General features: G+C 44.2%; 1 protein-coding gene across 8 annotated transcripts in view; it reads left to right on the plus strand.

The window, feature by feature from the left end:
• RBM47 (RNA binding motif protein 47) overlaps window positions 1–19254 on the plus strand; it is a 206600-nt gene that overhangs the window by 16556 nt on the left and 170790 nt on the right. The gene's annotated exons all lie outside the window — the stretch shown is intronic.

A 19254-nucleotide genomic window follows, 5' to 3' on the forward strand; every position in this document is an offset into this window, starting at 1 on the left:
CGCCCAGGCTGGAGTGCAGTGGCGTGATCTTGGCTCACTGCAAGCTCCGCCCCCCGGGTTCACGCCATTCTCCTGCCTCAGCCTCCCGAGTAGCTGGGACTACAGGCGCCGCCACCTCGCCCAGCTAGTTTTTTGTATTTTTTAGTAGAGACGGGGTTTCACCGTGTTAGTTAGCCAGGATGGTCTCGATCTCCTGACCTCGTGATCCGCCCGTCTCGGCCTCCCAAAGAAGTGATGTTTTAAAAAGTCATAAAGCATTAGAATTGGATGGAGTTAGAAGAGGCTATGATGGATAATGTTTTGTAACCATGGCTATAGAAACTGTCAGTGGCTGTAGCATTTTATTCTCCAATGTCATGTCAACACCGGTGGAACCCATGAGGTGTAATTGTTTTTATTATTGCTTAATTGAGCCACAGATGCTGTGGTTATTTGTTTTGCCTAAGATGGTTCATATCCAAAAGGATATGAAGCGCCTGAAGTTTTCACAATTAATTAGTTAATTAATTTTGAGACAGAGTCTCACTCTTTTTTTGCCCAGGCGGGAGTGCAGTGGTGTGGTCTCAGCTCACTGCAATCTCTGTCTGCTGGGTTCAAGCGATTTTCATTCCTCAGCCTCCCAAGTAGCTGGGATTACAGGCATGCTCTATTATGCCCAGCTAATTTTTGTATTTTTAGTAGAGATGGGGTTTCACCATGTTAGCCAGGCTGGTCTTGAACTCCTGACCTCAGGTGATCCACCTGCTTTGGCCTCCCAAAGTGCTGGAATTATAGGTGTGAGCCACCATATCTGGCTGAATTCTGTTGTTAATAAGAAAGCAACTTTGGTGAGGAGCTGTATAAGGTGCACCTGGAACAGTCATGTAGCGAAAGAGGCTTTGTGTGGATAATGACTTTTTTTTTTTTTTTTTGAGTCAGGGTCTCACTCTGTCATCCAGGCTGGAGTGCAGTAGAGTGATCTCAGCTCACTGCAGCCTTGACCTCCTGGGTTCAAGAGATTCTCCCACCTTGGCCTCCTAAGTAGCTGGGACCACAGGCGCATGCCACCATGCCTGCCTAATTTTTTTTGTATATTTTGTAGAGACAAGGTTTCACCATGTTGCCCAGGCTGGTCTTGAACTCTTGAGCTCAAGTAAGCCACCACGCCTACCCAGCTATGACTAACATTGAGCACCCACTGTATGCCATGCATGGTTTCTTTTTTTTTTTTTTTTGAGACAGGGTTTTGCTCTGTTGCCCAGACTGGAGTGCAGTGGTGTGATCATAGCTCGCTGCAGCCTCAACCTCCTGTGTTCAAGTGATCCTCTTGCCTCAGCTTCCCAAAGTGCTGGGATTACAAGTGTGAGTCACTGTACCTGGCCATGATTTTATTTAACCAACAAAACCACCCGTGAGAAGTAGGTTTTACAATTATCCTTATTTGACAGGCGTAGAAATGAGGCACTATCTAATAACTTGCCCAAGGTAAATGGTGGTCAGAATTGAGACTCTTTTGTGTGTGTGTGTGTGTGTGTGTGTGTGTGTGTGTGTGTGACAGGGTCCTTTTCACCATGTTGCCCAAGGCTCACTGCAGCCTTGACCTTCTAGGCTCAAGTGATATTTCCATCTTTGCCTTCTAAGGAGCTGGGACTACAAGTGTGCGCCACCATACTCAGCTAATTTTTTTTTTTTGGTAGAGAAGGGGGTCTCATTCTTTTGTCCAGGTTTGTCTCAAACTTCTGGGCTGAAACGATCCTACCCCCTTGGCCTCTCAGAGTGTTGGAATTACAGGTGTGAGCCACTGCACCTGGCCAAGACTCTTGTAAAACTTCCCAAAGGAGGTCAGGTTTGGAATAACCAGGTCTTTGGACCAGGACCCAGTCTTCTACAAGGTCTGTTCTTGGCTTATATCACCTCAGACAATTGACCCTGGCCGTAGCCCTTGTCCTCACTGCCTTTCACTTTCCTTTCTTTTAAAATTAGATTGGGGGGGGAGATTTTGGACTAGGCTTTGATTTGTGTTTTACACAGCTGCATTTTCTCTAATTCTTTTTACTTTCATGGTTCAAATTACTAAAAGGCTGCTGGTTCATTGGATGTCTGAAGGGATCAGGGTGAAGTGGATGGGGGATGGTCACTTGGCTTTAAGTTGCAGGAAGGAAATAATTATAGGTTAGATGGCTTGTTCCAAATCTTACAAAGTTCTTACAGATTTGATTCTTAACCCTCAGATCCCTTCTGAGATAGTGAATATTGCTAGTATATAGGATGGTTCCAGACTGGTGGTTCTAGATTTTGTCTTCCAAGGAACATTTGGTAATGTCTGGAGATGTTTTTGGTTGTCACAATGTGGGAGGCAGTAGTGGGGGTGGGGCTTGGAAGCTTCTGGCGTCTAGTAGGTAAAGGCCAGGGGTACTGCTGGATATCCTACAGTGCCCAGGGAAGCCACTCACAACAAAGAATTTTCCAGCCCAAAGTGTCCATAGGGCTGAGGCTGAGAAACCCCATTCTAGAGTGTTTTCCACCGTCACTACTGTTCTTTTTTCTTTCTTTTTTTTTTTTTTTTAAATGGGATCTCCCTATGTTGCCCAGGCTGGTCAAGCAATCCTCCTGCCTTGGCCTCCCAAAGTGCTGGGATTACAAGCATGAGTCACCATACCTGGCCTGTTACTACTGTCTTACACACCATGAATGATATATTCCTTTCTTTAGTTTTTTATCACCAATGAGTTAAACTCATCTCTCTTCTGATGATTCAGGGTCCAAGAAGGTATTAGGGGAGAGGGTCAGTGAGAAGTTGAACTGAACTCTGTTCTTAGGAATGTTAAGTGTTTTAACAGCAGCCTGCTAGAAAAGTCCTCATTTCATAGTTTATTTTTCCCTTTGTCATGAATTCAGCCACTTCACTGTTTCCTTCTCAGATTCTAAGAATTTTTCTTTCGAGGCTACTAATGTCATTAGAATATCCCCAGAGTTTTGGTATGCTTTTTTTTTTCTTGAAGGACTTCTTGATATTTACATATTTCAGACAAAGCTGAACTTTGAGAAAGTTGTTAGTAGAATCTTTTCAGACCTAAAGATGCCTGAAGTTTAAAGGTTTAGGTTTGGTTAAAATGAAGTTGTCCTGTATTTTATTAAGACTGTATCTTGACTTCATTTAAAGCAAAAACAAACAAACAAAAATCATTGTACAGTGCTTTCAGCTTCATGGAGACTTATAGTAAATGAACACATGCCGGTGTATAGCTGGACTGTCAGCAGCTTTGGGAAAACAGCAAACATTCAAGGATGGCTAGAAATAAGTCCGTGTACCAGGCTGACATTTTCCTTTGAAGAAACCTTTTAGTCAATATTTGATGTCCTGTAGATTTGGGGAAGGAAGATAAATAAATGTGTTTGCAGTTGTTCTTGGCTGAGAGAAGCTGAGTTTACCTAAGTTTCCATAAGAAATTAATTACAACCAAAGAAAATGAAACAAAAACCTAGGGAATGGAGATCATAGATGAATGAAGATCCCTCTGCAAATTGAGATGGGTTCTAGGTTTGAATTCTTTGTAGTGGAAATAAAATGCAGCTGAATGAGCTCTCATTTTTGCTGAATATAAGACACCTTCAGATATAATAAGTGGGAAAATGATGTGTACTGAGAAGCTTGGAAATTCTTTGATGACCTTTTCTGTTATTTTAGGTCATTTAAGGTCACAAAAGTCCTACAAATGCCCTGTTCGATCAGATTAAAGAACTGCCCATCCTAGTTTCTGCTTCTGGCAGACATCAGAGAATATATTTTTGACAAAGTCATTCATAGAATTTCTAGCTATACTTCTTTTTTTTTTTGAGACAGAGTCTTGCTCTCTTGCCCAGGCTGGAGTGCAAGTGCAGTGGTGCGATCTCGGTTCACTGCAACCTCCCCCTCCTGGGTTCAAGCTATTCTCCTGCCTCAGTCTCCCAAGTAGCTGGGATTACAAGCGTGTGCCACCACACCTAGCTAATTTGTTTGTGTTTTTAGTAGAGGCTGTTCTTGAACTCCTGACCTCAAGTGATCTGCCTGCGTCGGCCTTCCAAAGTGCTGGGATTATAGGCATGAGTCACAGCACCTGGCCATCTAGCTATACTTCTTGAATATCAGTTAGATACGGACCCTAGATACCATTATTTCTCCACATCCACATGTTGTAGATCCATGATCAGGATCCAATTCATTCAGATTCCCCAGGATTTCTTGTTAAAGCAGTACTTGCTTTTCTTCCCTCCAAAGCTCACTTTCAGACTTCTACAGGTAGCCCATTTACCTTCATTCCAACTCTCTTGATCCTTTTTTCTTTTAACATTTGAATTCTATTCCATCTCCGTCTTAATCCTTCTGTTCTGAAGAGGCCTGAGTCTTTCGTGGAAGGCCAAGACTCAATGCTTGATTATTTTAGTACACCTCTCACGTATCTTATTGGAGATACATTATATATATATATAAAATCAATGATATCTTGGATAAGGTGTCTCAGATGCTCTTTGGTTTTGCCCAAGTCTTGAATAGTGATTTCAAGTTTGCTTCCAAAACTTATTTTGATGATTCTGTGTGGGTGTTTTTTGTTTTTTTTTTTTTGAGACAGAGTCTGGCAATTGTCCAGGTTGGAGTACAGTGGCGCGATCTCAACTCACTGCAACCTCCACCTTCTGGGTTCAAGCAATTCTTTTGCCTCAGCCTCCTGGTAGCTGGGATTACAGGCATGGCCACCATGCCTGGCTAATTTTTTTTGTATTTTTAGTGGAGACAGGGTTTCCATGTTGGTCCAGGTTAGCCTCGAACTACTAACCTCAGGTGATCCGCCTGCCTCGGCCTCCCAAAGTGCTGGGATTACAGGCGTGAGCCACCGCGCCTGGCCTATCTGGGTTTTTTTTGTTGCTGCTGTTGTTGTTGTTTTCTTTTGGGTAGCAACAACTCCAACCATTTATTCATTGAGTGGATACAGGTTCTGTATCAGGCATTGGAGATACAAAATGCATCAAAAGTATTCTGGGTTGTTGAGAAGCTCACAGACTAAATGAGACACGTAAGCAAAAATAAAATACTCTTTTGTGCTTTCTAGAATAGAGATATTCATTTATCTATCCACTGATTCATTGAAAACCATTTATTTTGTGCCTACATTTACCCAGAGAGACTGAAGCATTAAAAATGAGTGCCATGAAATTTTCTAGATGCTATGATAGGAATCAGTAGCATCAGTTTAACCTGAGGAGGCATAGCAGGGAATGAGGGAAATGTTTAGGGAACTCCTCATAAAGATAAGACTTTTAACATACTTACATAGTGTATTACTCTCTTTTCATGCTGCTGATAAAGACATACCCGAGACTGGGAAGAAAAAGAGGTTTAATTGGACTTAACAGTTCCCCATGGCTGGGGAGGTCTCATAATCATGGGGGTAGGTGAAAGGCACTTCTTACGAGGCGGCAGCAAGAGAGAATGAGGAAGAAGTGAAAGCAGAAACCCCTCATGAACCCATCAGATCTCGTGACACTTATTCACTATCACAACAGTAGCCTGGAAAAGACTGGCCCCCATGATTCAATTACCTCCCCCTGGGTTCCTCCCGCACCACATGGGAATTCTGGGAGATACAATTCAGGTTGAGATTTGAATGGGAATACAGCCAAACCATGTCACATAGCATGTGTTGTGTGCTTGGTCCTGTTTTAAACACTTTATGAAGATGAATTCATTGAATCTGTGTAAGAAGACTATGAAGTACCTATAATTATGATCCCCATACACAGAAGACCAAGGCACAGAAAGGTTAAATAACTTGCCTAGGGTTATGTAGCTAGTAAGGGCAGAACTGGGAGTTGAACCCAGGTCATTTGGCTCTAGAATTAGAGATGATTCTTGAATGAGGTTTTGTTTTTTTTTTTTTTTTTTTTTTTTGAGGCGGAGTTTCACTCTTGGCACCCAGGCTGGAGTGCGGTGGCGTGATCTCAGGTCACCTTCACTGCAATCTCCGCCTCCCGGTTCCAGCGATTCTCCTGCCTCAGCCTCCCGCGTAGCTGGGATTACAGGCATGCGGCACCACGCCCGGCTAATTTTGTATTTTTTGTAGAGACAGGGTTTCTCCATGTTGGTCAGGCTGGTCTCAAACTCCCAACCTCAGGTGATCTGCCCTCCTCGGCCTCCCAAAGTGCTGGGATTACAGTGTGAGCCACTACGCCTGGCTTGAATGAGTCTTAAATGAGATCCAGAGATATGAAAAGCAGGTAGTTAGTTGCCATTTGGGGAGGGATTCTGGAACCTAGAGAGAGATGAGGCTGAAGAGGCAAGAAGAAACCAGAGAGCAAGGACTTTATCTCATGGGCAAAGCATATAATTTATAGAAAGCAGAGACAAGTGGAAGCTAAAAAAGAAGAAAAAAGTCACAGCTGGGTGCAGTGGCTCACGCCTGTAATCCCAGCACTTTGGGAGGCTGAGATGGGCAGATCACTTGAGGTCAGGAGTTCGAGACCAGCCTGGCCAACATGGTGAAACCCCGTCTCTGCTAAAAATACAAAAATTAGCCAGGCATGGTGACGGGTGTGCCTGTAATCCCAGTTACTCTAGGGGCTGAGGCATAAGAATCACTTGAAGTTGGGAGGCGGAGGTTGCAGTGAGCCAAGATTGTGGCACTGCACTCCAACCTGGGTCATAGAGCAAGTCTCAGTCTCAAAAAAACCAATACAAATAAAAATAAAAATTAGCAGGCTGGGCTTGGTGGCTCACACCTGTAATCCCAGCACTTTGGGAGGCCGAGCTGGGTGAATCACTTACGGTCAGGAGTTTAAGACCAGCCTGGTCAACATGGGTAAACCCCATTTTTCCTGAAAATACAAAAAATTAGCTGGGCATGGTGGTGGGTGCCTATAATCCCAGCTGCTCAGGAGACTGAGGCAGGAGAATCACTTGAACCCCGGGAGGTGGAGGTTGCAGTAAGCTGAGATCATGCCACTGCACTCCAGCCTGAGTGACAAGAGCAAAATTCTATCTAATAAATAAATAAATAAGTAAATAAATAAATGAATAAATAAAAGAAAGAAGAGGTATGGAGACATAGCCAAACACTGCAGAGAGCTCGCATGTTTCGTATCATCTTGTTTTTCCAAATCAGCAATGACAGCAGGATGAGTGGGTCATGACTAAGGAATGTACATATAAGATTTAACTTCATTCATTGGTTCCGTGTTTGTGGGATTTCTGCTATTTACATTTACTTCACAGCATGTGCTCACCCAGAGTGTGCCTTTCGTGCCAGGATTTTAGAATTGTACTTGCCTTACTAATACCAATATTATCACAGTCAAAATGGTTATTGCTGCAGCAATCTCTAAGTTCAGGATGTGCATGTTTGTCCAGCATCATCAAGCCTAGTTGACAGGAGAGAAAAAGAGATCCAAGTCTAAGCTTGTTTCACTCTCACTGACAAAAGAAAGGGCTTTTTATTGCTATTTCATACTTGGTCTTCATACTCAATAATGGATTGGGCCCCTGTGCAGAGGCAGTTGTTTCGTTGCTATCAGATTGATAATTTAGAGCCTGCACATTATAGAAAATAAATTAATCTCCAAGTCGGCCTTCCGCTCAAATGGTAATGCTCTGCTTATTATATCAGTGAGCGTTTACTGGAGCTCCTGCTGGGTACCTATTGGTCGCTCAGCTAAGTTCTGGGGAGTTATAGGTGAACAGGACACTCTTCCTGCCCTCAGCTGCTCACACTCATGTGGGGACAACTCACTTTTGTCCAACTCACTGTATTATAACATGGCATGTGATATTATATTAAACAGGGAGCCCACAGGAGGGGCAGCTGGGGAAGAGGGGTGATCTTTTAGCTAGAATTTTTTTTTTTCTGACATATAATTAATATACTGTGAAATTCACCATTTTGAACTAGAAAATTCACCTTTTTTTTGGAGACAGAGTTTCGCTCTGTTGCCCAGGCTGGCGTGCAGTGGTGTGAGCTTGGCTCACTGCAACCTCCGCTTCCCTGGTTCAAGCAATTCTCCTGCCTCAGCCTCCCAAGTAGCTGGGACTATAGGGGCACGCTGCCATACCTGGCCAATTTTTTGTATTTTAGTAGAGATGGGGTTTCACCATGTTGCCCAGGCTGGTCTCCAACTCCTGAACGCAGGCAATTTGCCTGCCTCGACCTCCCAAAGTGCTGAGATTATAGGTGTGAGCCACCGCGCCTGGCTGAAAATTCACCATTTTAAAGTAGAAAATGCAGTGGCTTTTAGTAATTCACAAAGTTGTGCAACCATCACCATTATCTATTCCACAATATTTTCTTTACTTTTTCTTATTTTAATTTGAGACATGGTCTCACTCTGGCCCAGGCTAGAGTGCAGTGATGTGACCACAGCTCACTGCATCCCTGACTTCCCACTGCAGCTTCCTGAATAGCTAGGATTAGAGGCATGTGCCACCACACCTGGATAATTTTTTTTTTTTTTTTTTTTTTTTTTTGAGACAGAGTCTCGCTCTGTAGCCCAGGCTGGAGTGCAGTGGCCAGATTTCAGCTCACTGCAAGCTCCGCCTCCCGGGTTCACGCCATTCTCCGGCCTCAGCCTCCCGAGTAGCTGGGACTACAGGCGCCCGCCACCTCGCCCGGCTAGTTTTTTGTATTTCTTAGTAGAGACCGGGTTTCACCATGTTAGCCAGGATGGTCTCGATCTCCTGACCTCATGATCCACCCGTCTCGGCCTCCCAAAGTGCTGGGATTACAGGCTTGAGCCACCGCGCCCGGCCCACACCTGGATAATTTTTAAACTTTTTGTAGAGATGGAGTCCCACTGTGTTGTGCAGGCTGGTCTCAAACTCCTGGGCTCAAGTGATCCTCCTGCCACAGCCTCTTAAAGTGCTGGGATTACAGGCATGAATCACCATGCTCCGTCCTATTCCAGAATATTTTCATTAACCCCAAAAGAATTTCCAAACCCATTAAGCAATCACTTCTCATTTCTCTCTCTCCCATCCCCTGGCAACCAGTAATCAACCTTTTGACTCTATGGATTTGCCTGTCTCACATAAATAGAACCATACAATATGTGGCCTCTCATGTCTGGCTTATTTCTCTTAGCATATGTGTTTTCAGGATCCATCCGTGTTGTGGCATGTATCAATACTTCATTCCTTTTTATGGCTAATAGTCCATTGTACTATTGTACGTACATACCAGATTTTGTTCATCCATCAGTTGATGGATCTTTGGGTTCAGCTGGACTTTGAATAAATATATTTTTGCACAGCGTAGAAGGGATGTTGTGATTTAGGGCAAATAAAACACGTCATTTTAAAGTAGCACATATGTTTGTGAGTTTTTTTCCTGACAGTCTTGCTCAGTTGCCCAGGCTGGAGTACAGGGACACAATAATAGTTCACTGCAGCCTCGATCTCCTGGTCTCAAGTGATCCTCCCACGTCGGCCTCTCCACGCCTGGCTAACTTATTTTTGTTTTTGTTTTTAGTAGAGAGGAGGTGTCACTATGTTGCTCAGGCTTGTAACACATGTTCATGTCAGTACTTACATCTCAGTACTTACATCTCAGTACTTACTGAATGCCATGCACATTTCAAGTCCTTTACAAATAGTAACTTCCTCAGTCCTCATCACAACCCTACTAGATGGCAAATGAGGCACAAAGAGGTAAAGCAATTTACTCAGGTTGCCAGCCAGCAAGTGGAGAGCCGGAGACCAAATCCAGGCAGTGTGGCTTCAGAGTTCATCTCTTAACCACCACGCTGTGCTGCAGAGCAGGGACAGGGGGCCGGGCAGGCCATCTGTGAAACCATCTAGGTGGGGCTGAAGGGCAAGGAGGGTGCAGGAGAGAGCGATGGATGAGGCCAGAGATTTTGTGTCCTCTGCTTTCAGTAGCTGTCCATCCGGAAGACAGATCTGACCGTGTCATTCCCCTGTTAAAAACTGCCACTAGTCCCCTGTTTTTCTTTTTTTTTTTTTCTTACCGAGACCACATTTCCCAGAAGTCCCTTGATTCTCTACAGTAGTTTCCCAGTCACAATCATTTCTCTACTACCTTTTCAATTTTCCCATACCTATATATCACCTACATTATCATTTAATATTATTTATTTATTTATTTTTTTTGAGACGATGTTTCACTCTGTCATCCAGGCTGGAGTGCAGTGACGTGGTCTTGGCTCACTGCAACCTCTGCCTCCTGGGTTCTAGAGACTCTCCTGCCTCAGCCTCCTGAGTAGCTGGGATTACAGGCATGCGCCACCATACCTGGCTAATTTTTTTTTTTTTTATTTAAAGTAGAGACAGGCTTTCACCATGGTGGCCAGGCTGGTCTCGAATTCCCGACCTCAAGTGATCCGCCTTCCTCGGCCTCCCAAAGTGCTGAGTAATATTTTTCTTTAAATCAACTCACTTTTGTTTTACTAAAACACTTTTACTTAAAGTGGAACTTTATCTCATTTCTTAAATGGAAAATGGAAAAACAGTTTTTTGTTTTTTTTTGAGATGGAGTCTCCCTCTCATTGCGCAGGCTGGGATGCAGTGGCGTGATCTCGGCTCACTGCAACCTCCACCTCTTGGGTTCAGGCAATTCTCCTTCCTTAGCCTCCCGAGTAGCTGGGATTACAGTAGCTGGCCACCTCACCTGGCTAATTTTTGTGTTTTTAGTAGAGACAGGGTTTCGCCATGTTGGCCAGATTGGTCTCAAACTCCTAACGTCAGGTGATCTGCCCGCCTCAGCCTCTCAAAGTGTTAAGATTACAGACGTGAGCCACCGTGCCTGGCGGAAAACCAGTATTTTTCTAATATGCATATAAATTATCCAAACCTTGAAAATGAAATGCCTCCACTCATTTGCCACCTAAAAGCAGCAGTGTGTGTTATACATATGGAGAAATCGGGGCTTACAGAGTGAGGTTTGAACACTGTGCTGGGCCCTTCAAAAACTCAGGTTCAGTCTATGCTGCAGCCCCAGAGCTGGCTCACGCACTTTTGTAAGAGCCATGTGGTGGACCGGGCACAGTGGCTTACCCCTGTAATCCCAGCACTTTGGGAGGCCGAGGCGGGCGGATCACCTGAGGTCAGGAGTTGAAGACCAGCCTGGCCAATATGATGAAACCCTGTCTCTACTAAAAATACAAAAAAATTAGCTGGGTGTGGTGGCGGGTGCCTGTAATCCCAGCTACTTGGGAGTCTGAGGCAGGAGAATTCACTTGAACCCGGGAGGTTTCGGTGAGCCGAGATGGCGCCACTGCACCAGTCAGGGCAACAACAACAACAACAACAACAACAACAACACTGGGCGTGGTGGCTCACATCTGTAATCCTAGCACTTTGGGAGGCCGAGTTGGGCAGATCACGAGGTCAGGAGTTTGAGACCAGCCTGGCCAATATGGTGAAACCGTGTCTCCACTAAAAATACAAAAATTAGTCAGGCATGGTGGGTGTGCCTGTAGTACCAGCTACTCAGGAGGCTGAGGCAGGAGAATAGCTTGAACTCAGTAGGCGGAGGTTGCAATGAGCTGAGATTGCACCACTATACTCCAGCCTGGGCAACAGAGCGAGACTCCGTCTCAAAAGAAAAAAATAAAAATAAAAAAGAGCCATGTGGCAATCATGTGAAATATGTCTCTTTCACCCCTGAACCGGACTCATCATGCTTATTTTTATTTTTTTAGTTTTTAGAGAGACAAGGTCTTGCTTTGTTGTCCAGGCTGGAGTACAGTGGCGCAATCACGATTCACTACAGCCTTTAACTCCCAGGCTCAAGCGATCCTCCCTCTTCAGCCTCCCAAGTAGCTGGGGCTACGGGCAGGTACCACCATTCCTGGCTAATTTTTATTTATTTTATTTTATTTTTTTTTGAGACAGAGTCTCACGCTGTCGCCCAGGCTGGAGTGCAGTGGCGCGATCTCGGCTCACTGCGAGCTCCGCCTCCCGGGTTCACGCCATTCTCCTGCCTCAGCCTCCTGAGTAGCTGGGACTCAGGCGACCGCCACCGCACCCGGCTAATTTTTTGTATTTTTAGTAGAGACGGGGTTTCACCGTGGTCTCGATCTCCTGACCTTGTAATCCGCCCGCCTCGGCCTCCCAAAGTACTGGGATTACAGGCGTAAGCCACCGCGCCCGGCCTTCCTGGCTAATTTTTAAAACAATTTTTTAGAAATGGGGTTTTGCTATGTTGCCCAGGCTGGTCTTGAACTCCTGGCTTCAAGGGATCCTCCTGCCTTAGCCTCCCAAAGTGTTGGGATTACAGGTGTGAGCCTCTGCACCCAGCCCATCATCCTTTTTCATTGCAGCACATTGTTACTCTGTCTTTCCTCCTTTCCATCCATCCTTTCCTAGGACCAGCTCAAATAACTTCTCTTAAAGTGTCTCAGATCATCTGGATCCCTCCAGAACTTGGCTCTGTTAGGTCCTATGTAAAATTACAGACAGTTGTTTAGTTTGTCCTTACCAGACTGTGAGGTGTCTCAAGACTGGGGATATTATTTGTTGAATGGATAAATGGTTGGTTAGGGCCAAAAGGTGAAGACCTTGAATGTGATGGTAAGTGTAATGGATTGCAGCATTCCCAAAACATGTTTTGAAATGAACAACATGATCACTGCTGTGTTTCACTAAGCTGGGTGTGGTTGGTTGTGTGGAGACTGAATGAAGGAATGAGATCCTGGAGTCCGAGACAGGAACATAAAATCAGCACTGATTAAAATGCCTGGTGCCAGCTGGGAGCGATGGCTCACTGAGCGCCTGTAATCCCAGAATTTTGGGAGGCCAAGGCAGGTGGATTGCTTGAGCTCAGGAGTTCGAGACCAGCCTGGGCAACATGGTGAAACCCTGTCTCTACAAAAAAATACAAAAATTAGCCGGATGTGGTGGCGTGCTCCTGTAGTCCCAGCTACTTGTGATGCTGAGGTGGGAGTAGCACTTGAGCTGAGGAGGTTGAGGCTGCAGTGAGCCAAGGTCATGCCATTGCACTCAAGCCTGGGTGACAGGATGAGACCCTATCTCAAAAAAAAAAAAAAGAAAAAGAGAGAGAGGAGAGGTGAGGAGAGGAGAGGAGGGGAGAGGAGGGGAGGAGAAAAGAGAGGAGGAGAGGAGAAGAAGCTTAATGCCAAAGAGGAGTCACTAAATCTAAAAATATATGTACATTATAACCCAGTGATTCCACTCCTAGGTTATATACTCAACAGAAATTTATACATATGTTTACCAAAAGAAAAGTTTAACAATGCTCTTAACAGCACCATTAAAAATATCCCCATACTGGAAGCAACTCAGATATCCATTAATAGTAGATGAATTAAAAAATTGTGGCGTATTCATTGAATGGGATACTACATAAAATGAGAACAACTATTACTGCATGCAAAAATGTGCTTAAAGCCACAAACTCATGTTCAGTGAAAGAAGCTAATAGAGTGTATCCTGCAAAATCTCTTTTATATAATGTTCAAAAACAGACAAAATGAATCTAGTGTTAGAAATCAGGAGAGCAGTCAACCTTTGGTGGGCAATGACTATAGGTAGGACTTCTGGGGTGCTGATTATATAAGTACTATCTTCAGTTGGTTAAAGTTCACTGAGGAGTACCCCTTTTGTTTTTGAGACAGAGTCTCGCTGTGTCGCCCAGGCTGGAGTGCAGTGGCGCGATCTCAGCTCACTGCAAGCTCAGCCTCCCGGGTTCACGCCATTCTCCTGCCTCAGCCTCCGGAGTAGCTGAGACTACAGGTGCCCGCCACCACACCCGGCTAATTTTTTGTATTTTTAGTAGAGTTGCGGTTTCACCATGTTTGCCAGGATGGTCTTGATCTCCTGACCTCGTGATCCGCCCATCTTGGTCTCTCAAAGTGCTGGGATTACAGGCATGAGCCACCATGCCAGGCTGAGGAGTACTCTTTAAAAAAAATTTTTTTTTAAAGATGGGATCTCACTTTATTGCTCAGGCCAGCCTTGAACTCCTGGGCTCAAGCAATCACCTGCCTCAGCCTCCCAAAGTGCTGGGATTACAGGCATGGTGAGCCATCACACCTGGCCTGGGGTACTCTCTTAACTTATGAATTTTCTATATATATGACACTTCAATGAAAAGTTTATATTTTAAAAAATGGGAAGAAAATAAAAGTGATTTGCAAAAAACTAAAAACTTACCCTGTTTAAGGAAGAAATAAAGAGCTGACTTAATAAATAAAAAAGTAAACAGAGAAATGAACAATGAATCTAAGATTCTGAGCTACTTCTCTCGGTTGCCCATTTGGCTAGTTGTCTTGAGATTTATGATATTCCATTTTTTTTTTTTTTGAGATGGAGTCTCACTCTGTTGCCAGGCTAGAGTGCAGTGGCATGATCTCGATTCACTGCAATCTCCGCCTCCTGGGTTCAAGTCATTTTCCTGCCTCAGCCTCCTGAGTAACTGGGACTACAGGCGTGCGCCACCATGCCCAGCTAATTTTTGTATTTTTAGTAGAGACAGGGTTTCACCATGTTGGGCAGGGTGGTCTCGATCTCTAGACCTCGTGATCTGCCCACCTCAGCCTCCCAAAGTGCTGGGATTACAGGCATGAGTGACCGTGCCCGGCCGATATTCTATGTTTTGGCCCTAAAAGTAATAACTACTAACAATTGCATTTTGTTTTATAACATCCAAACCATATGGAGTCATTCTATTTCCTCTTTAGAACATCTCTATGAGGTTCATTAATTATTCCCAGTCTCCATAGGAGAAAAATGGAAGGTCCAGTGAGGTATCTTTTTTTTTTTTTTTTTTTTTTGTGATGGAGTCTTGTTCTGTCACCCAGGCTGGAATGCAGAGGTGCAATCTCCACTGACTGCAACCTCTACCTCCCGGGCTCAAGTGATTCTCCTGCCTCAGCCCCTGAGTAGCTGAGATTACAGGTGCACACCACCACACCTGGCTAATTTTTGTATTTTTAGTAGAGACACAGTTTCACCATGTTGGCCAGGCTGGTTTCAAACTCCTAACCTCAAGCTATCCACCCACATCAGCCTCCCAAAGTGTTGGGGTTACAGGCGTGAGCCACCGCGCCTGACCCAGAGAGATTTCTTAATTTCCTCTAAGTTGAAGGGCTAGTAAGTGACTGAACTGAAACAATTTCCTTTAAGTCCTGTTCTTTTCACCACAGCTTGGGGCCACCTGGGGTTGGCAGTTGTACTCGGACTCGTAGTTTCCAGGAACAGAGAGCAGAGGAAGGAGGCCAGTGCGGGAAGAGTGGCAAACAGTCTACATGATAAATCCACAATGGAAGCCTTGTAACCAATTATGTCAAGCCAACAAACAAGCAAGCGATGCTTTTTGGCATGCCAGTTTAAACCCATTGTTCTTTTGCTGTTTTTCTGCTTAAATAATTAAGGCTTTTAAGTACAAATTAACCTCAAGCTAACAAAAAGAGAATGCCATTGACTTGATTGAGTTGTCATTGAAATCTTTTCCGTTGCTTTCAGTTAGTTTTCTGCACACGTGAACTTTCCATGAGTGGTCATGGAATGATCCAGCATGTTTTTATCTGGACAGGGCCAGCGGGGCTTTCTGGTTTGACATCCCATCCAATGCAGAAATGCCTTTCCAACATTAGCGATAGTCATGATCTGACAAGCATGAGAACCAAGAGCTTCCCTTGGGCCAGGCACTTATTTATAGTTCTCTGAGATTGCTGTTATCAGTGTCTCTATTTTACAGTTGAGCAAGTAGACTCAGAAAGGCTAAGCAACTTGCCCTAAAACACACAGCTAATTATAGCAAAACAGATCCAGATTCAGGTCTTCCTGACTTGGTATTTGAAGGGTTAAGTTGCTATGCTTCTTCATTGCTTCCATCCTGGCCTTGAATTCCTACAGTGATGGTTAACGTCATCATTTCCGTGAGGCACTTCAGGCTGTGACTGGAAAACCTTACTAGGAAGATCTTTTTATGTTCTTCTTTTTTTTTTTTTTTTGAGATGGAGTTTCACTCTTGTTGCCCAGGCTAGAGTACAATGGAGCGATCTCGGCTCACCGCAAACTCTGCCTCCCGAGTTCAAGCAATTCTTCTCCCTCAGCCTCCTGAGTAACTGAGATTACAGGTGCCTGCCACCACGCCTGGCTAATTATATATTTTCAGTAGAGACGGGTTTCTCCGTGTTGGTTAGGCTGGTCTTGAACTCCTGACCTCAGGTGATCAGCCCGCCTTGGGCTCCCAAAGTGCTAGGATTTAGAGGCACGAGCCACTGTGCTCGGCCTTGTAATCTTGTTTCTTGTAACTTTCATCTATAAAGCCTACTTCTGCCTTCAAGAATAATATCAATTAAGATCCCTCCTTTAGGCCCGTTGTGGTGGCTCATACCTGTAACCCCAGCACTTTTGGAGGCAGAGACAGGAGGATTGCTTGAGACCGCACATTCGAGACCAGCCTGGTCACCATAGCAATACCTTGTCTCAAAAAAAAAAAAAAAAGATATATATATATATATATATATATAAATTAGCCAGCTATTATGGCTGTAGTACCAGCTGCTCAGGAGGCTGAGGTGGGAGGATCACTTTGAGCCCAGGAGGTCAAGGCTGCAGTGAGCTATGATGGCGCCAGTGGACTCCAGCCTGGGCAACAGAGTGAGGCCTTGTCTCAGGAAAAGAAAAAAAAATAAAAATTCCTGCTTTGGGGTGGGAAAGGCACTCTTCCAAAAATTTAAAGTGCAGGGGTATATTAGTCTGTAGTTTCTAGAATGATGCCAAGGGCTCAGTTATCTCTTGGTGTACAACAAACCACCCTATATTCACTGAGTGCCTACTATCTCATGATTTGGACCAGATTTGGGCAGGGCTTAGCTGGAAGATTCTGCTATATGTTCTTTACCTGGGGTTAGTTGGTAGTATTCAACTTGTGGCTGGTCTGGCTTGAGGATTTTTTTTTAAATTCATTTCTGTATTCTCATCTGAAGGCTTGATGATTTAAGATGGCTTTGCTCACATGCCTGTCACCTTGGCAGGAACATTTCAGGGCCTCTCCATGAGACTTCTCCTGCAGGGTAGTTGGACTTCTTACATTTCAGCGAAGTGTCCCAAGTGTGAGTGTCCCGAGAGATAGGACAGCAAAGCTACCAGGCCTGGGTTTGGAAGCTGGAACAGTGTCACTTCTGGGTTGAAGCAGGCACAGAGCCCACTCAGGTTCAAGTGGAGAAAGTGTGGTTCCCACTTCTCAATGAGAGGAGTGACAGAGAGTTTACAGACATTTTTAATCTGCCACACTAAGGATCAACCTAATTGTGTTTCTGTTTTCCTGGGTTGGGGGTAGTAAGTACCTATTTGGGTATGAAAGTCCTGCTGAACTTATTTTCTCTATTTTGTGGCATTTGAACTTTAGGGACTTCTCTTTCTTTTTTTCTTTTCTTTTTTTTGAGATGGAGTCTTGTTCTGTCATCTAGGCTGGAGTCCAATGGTGTGATCTCGGCCCACTGCAACCTCTGCCTCCCGGGTTCAAGCCATTCTTCTGCCTCATTCTCCTGGGGTTACAGGTGTACACCACCACACCTAGCTAATTTTTATATTTACTTTTAGTAGAGATGGGATTTCATCATGTTGGCCAGGCTGGTCTTGAACTCCTGACCTCAAGTGATCTGCCCACCTTGGCCTCCCAAAGTGCTAGGATTACAGGTATGAGCCACTATGCCTGGCCAGGGACTTCTCTTTCTAATAATTAGAGAACAATCTTTACCAGTACTAATTATTTGTTGAAGGCAAGGATGATGAATAAGTTATAGCCCTTTTAGGACAGATTCCTCCTCCCCACCCGCCTGCCTCTTTTTTTTTTTTTTTTTTTTTTGGTTTTACAAGGATAAAAGACTCTGAGAATTCATTTATGGCTTAAACACATGTGAGCAGAGGACAGATGGACACTATAGAATGTAGAAACCCTAAATCAAAGGATTTTTTAAAAATAGCTTAATTTACGGCCGGGCGCGGTGGCTCAAGCCTGTAATCCCAGCACTTTGGGAGGCCGAGACGGGCGGATCACGAGGTCAGGAGATCGAGACCATCCTGGCTAACACGGTGAAACCCCGTCTCTACTAAAAAATACAAAAAAATAGCCGGGCGAAGTGGCGGGCGCCTGTAGTCCCAGCTACACGGGAGGCTGAGGCAGGAGAATGGCGTGAACCCGGGAGGCAGAGCTTGCAGTGAGCCGAGATCCGGCCACTGCACTCCCGCCTGGGCGACAGAGCGAGACTCCATCTCAAAAAAAAAAAAAAAAAAAAAATAGCTTAATTTATACTCTTACTATATTACATCATTTTCAGACTTTCATTCCTGCAAAGCATTTGCGGTGTTTTTATTCTGTAAGCAGCATTTTATTTTTAAAAATTCACCTATTTATTTATTTGTCTCTTATTTTTTTTTTTGAAACAAAGCAGCATTTTAAAGTTCTATGATTGGGACCGGGCACGGTGGCTCATGCCTATAATCCCAGCACTTTGGGAGCTTGAGGCGGGCAGATTGCTTAAGCTCAGGAACGTTTGATACCAGCCTGGACAACATGGCAAAACCCTATCTCTACAAAACAATATAAAGACTAGCTGGACATGGTGGTGTGCACCTGTGGTCCCAGCTACTCAGGAGGCTGTGGTGGGAGGATGACTTGAGCTTGGTAGGTGGAGGTTGCAGTGAGCTGAGATCACACAACTGCACTCCAGCCTGGGTGGCAGACTGAGACCCCATCTCTAAATAAATAAATAAATAAATAAATAAATAAATAAAGTTCTGTGATTGGGGTAAATGGTAAATCTCCTGTGTGCGCACTTTATTTTCCATTAGACATTGCGGCAAAATTCAGTGGTCATTCCTCTATGTATATTAGCAGAAGGAGTTAATTGAAATTGTTTCTAATCTTTTGATCCTTGTCACACTACTCTGCTATGCAATAATACACTAAAGAATTTTCAGAAAGTAAATGTTGGGGACTTAATATAGCTCCCTGCCTTAAAAAGATTCCATTTTGTGGAGTTAGGCTAGCAGTTGGTATGCTAAATTGACCAAAAGATCTTGTTTTAGAAAACAGAAAATGCTTTAATGCAGAAATGAAATCAAGAGACTTAAGACTGGAGATGTGAATACATTTTTGCCAGTGCCTTTGCCCCTTCTGGCTTGATCCTCAGGAAAATCTTTCATGGTGATTCAAAAACTGAAATAAGAGCCTTTTCCTGGGCAGGCGCTATTGTTTGTTTGCTTATTTATTTAATGCTTTTTACTAACATAATCATTTCTGCAAAAAAACGGTAATGAACTTG

The sequence above is a fragment of the Chlorocebus sabaeus genome, chromosome 27, assembly GCF_047675955.1.
Source record: "Chlorocebus sabaeus isolate Y175 chromosome 27, mChlSab1.0.hap1, whole genome shotgun sequence".
Taxonomy (NCBI): domain Eukaryota; kingdom Metazoa; phylum Chordata; class Mammalia; order Primates; family Cercopithecidae; genus Chlorocebus; species Chlorocebus sabaeus.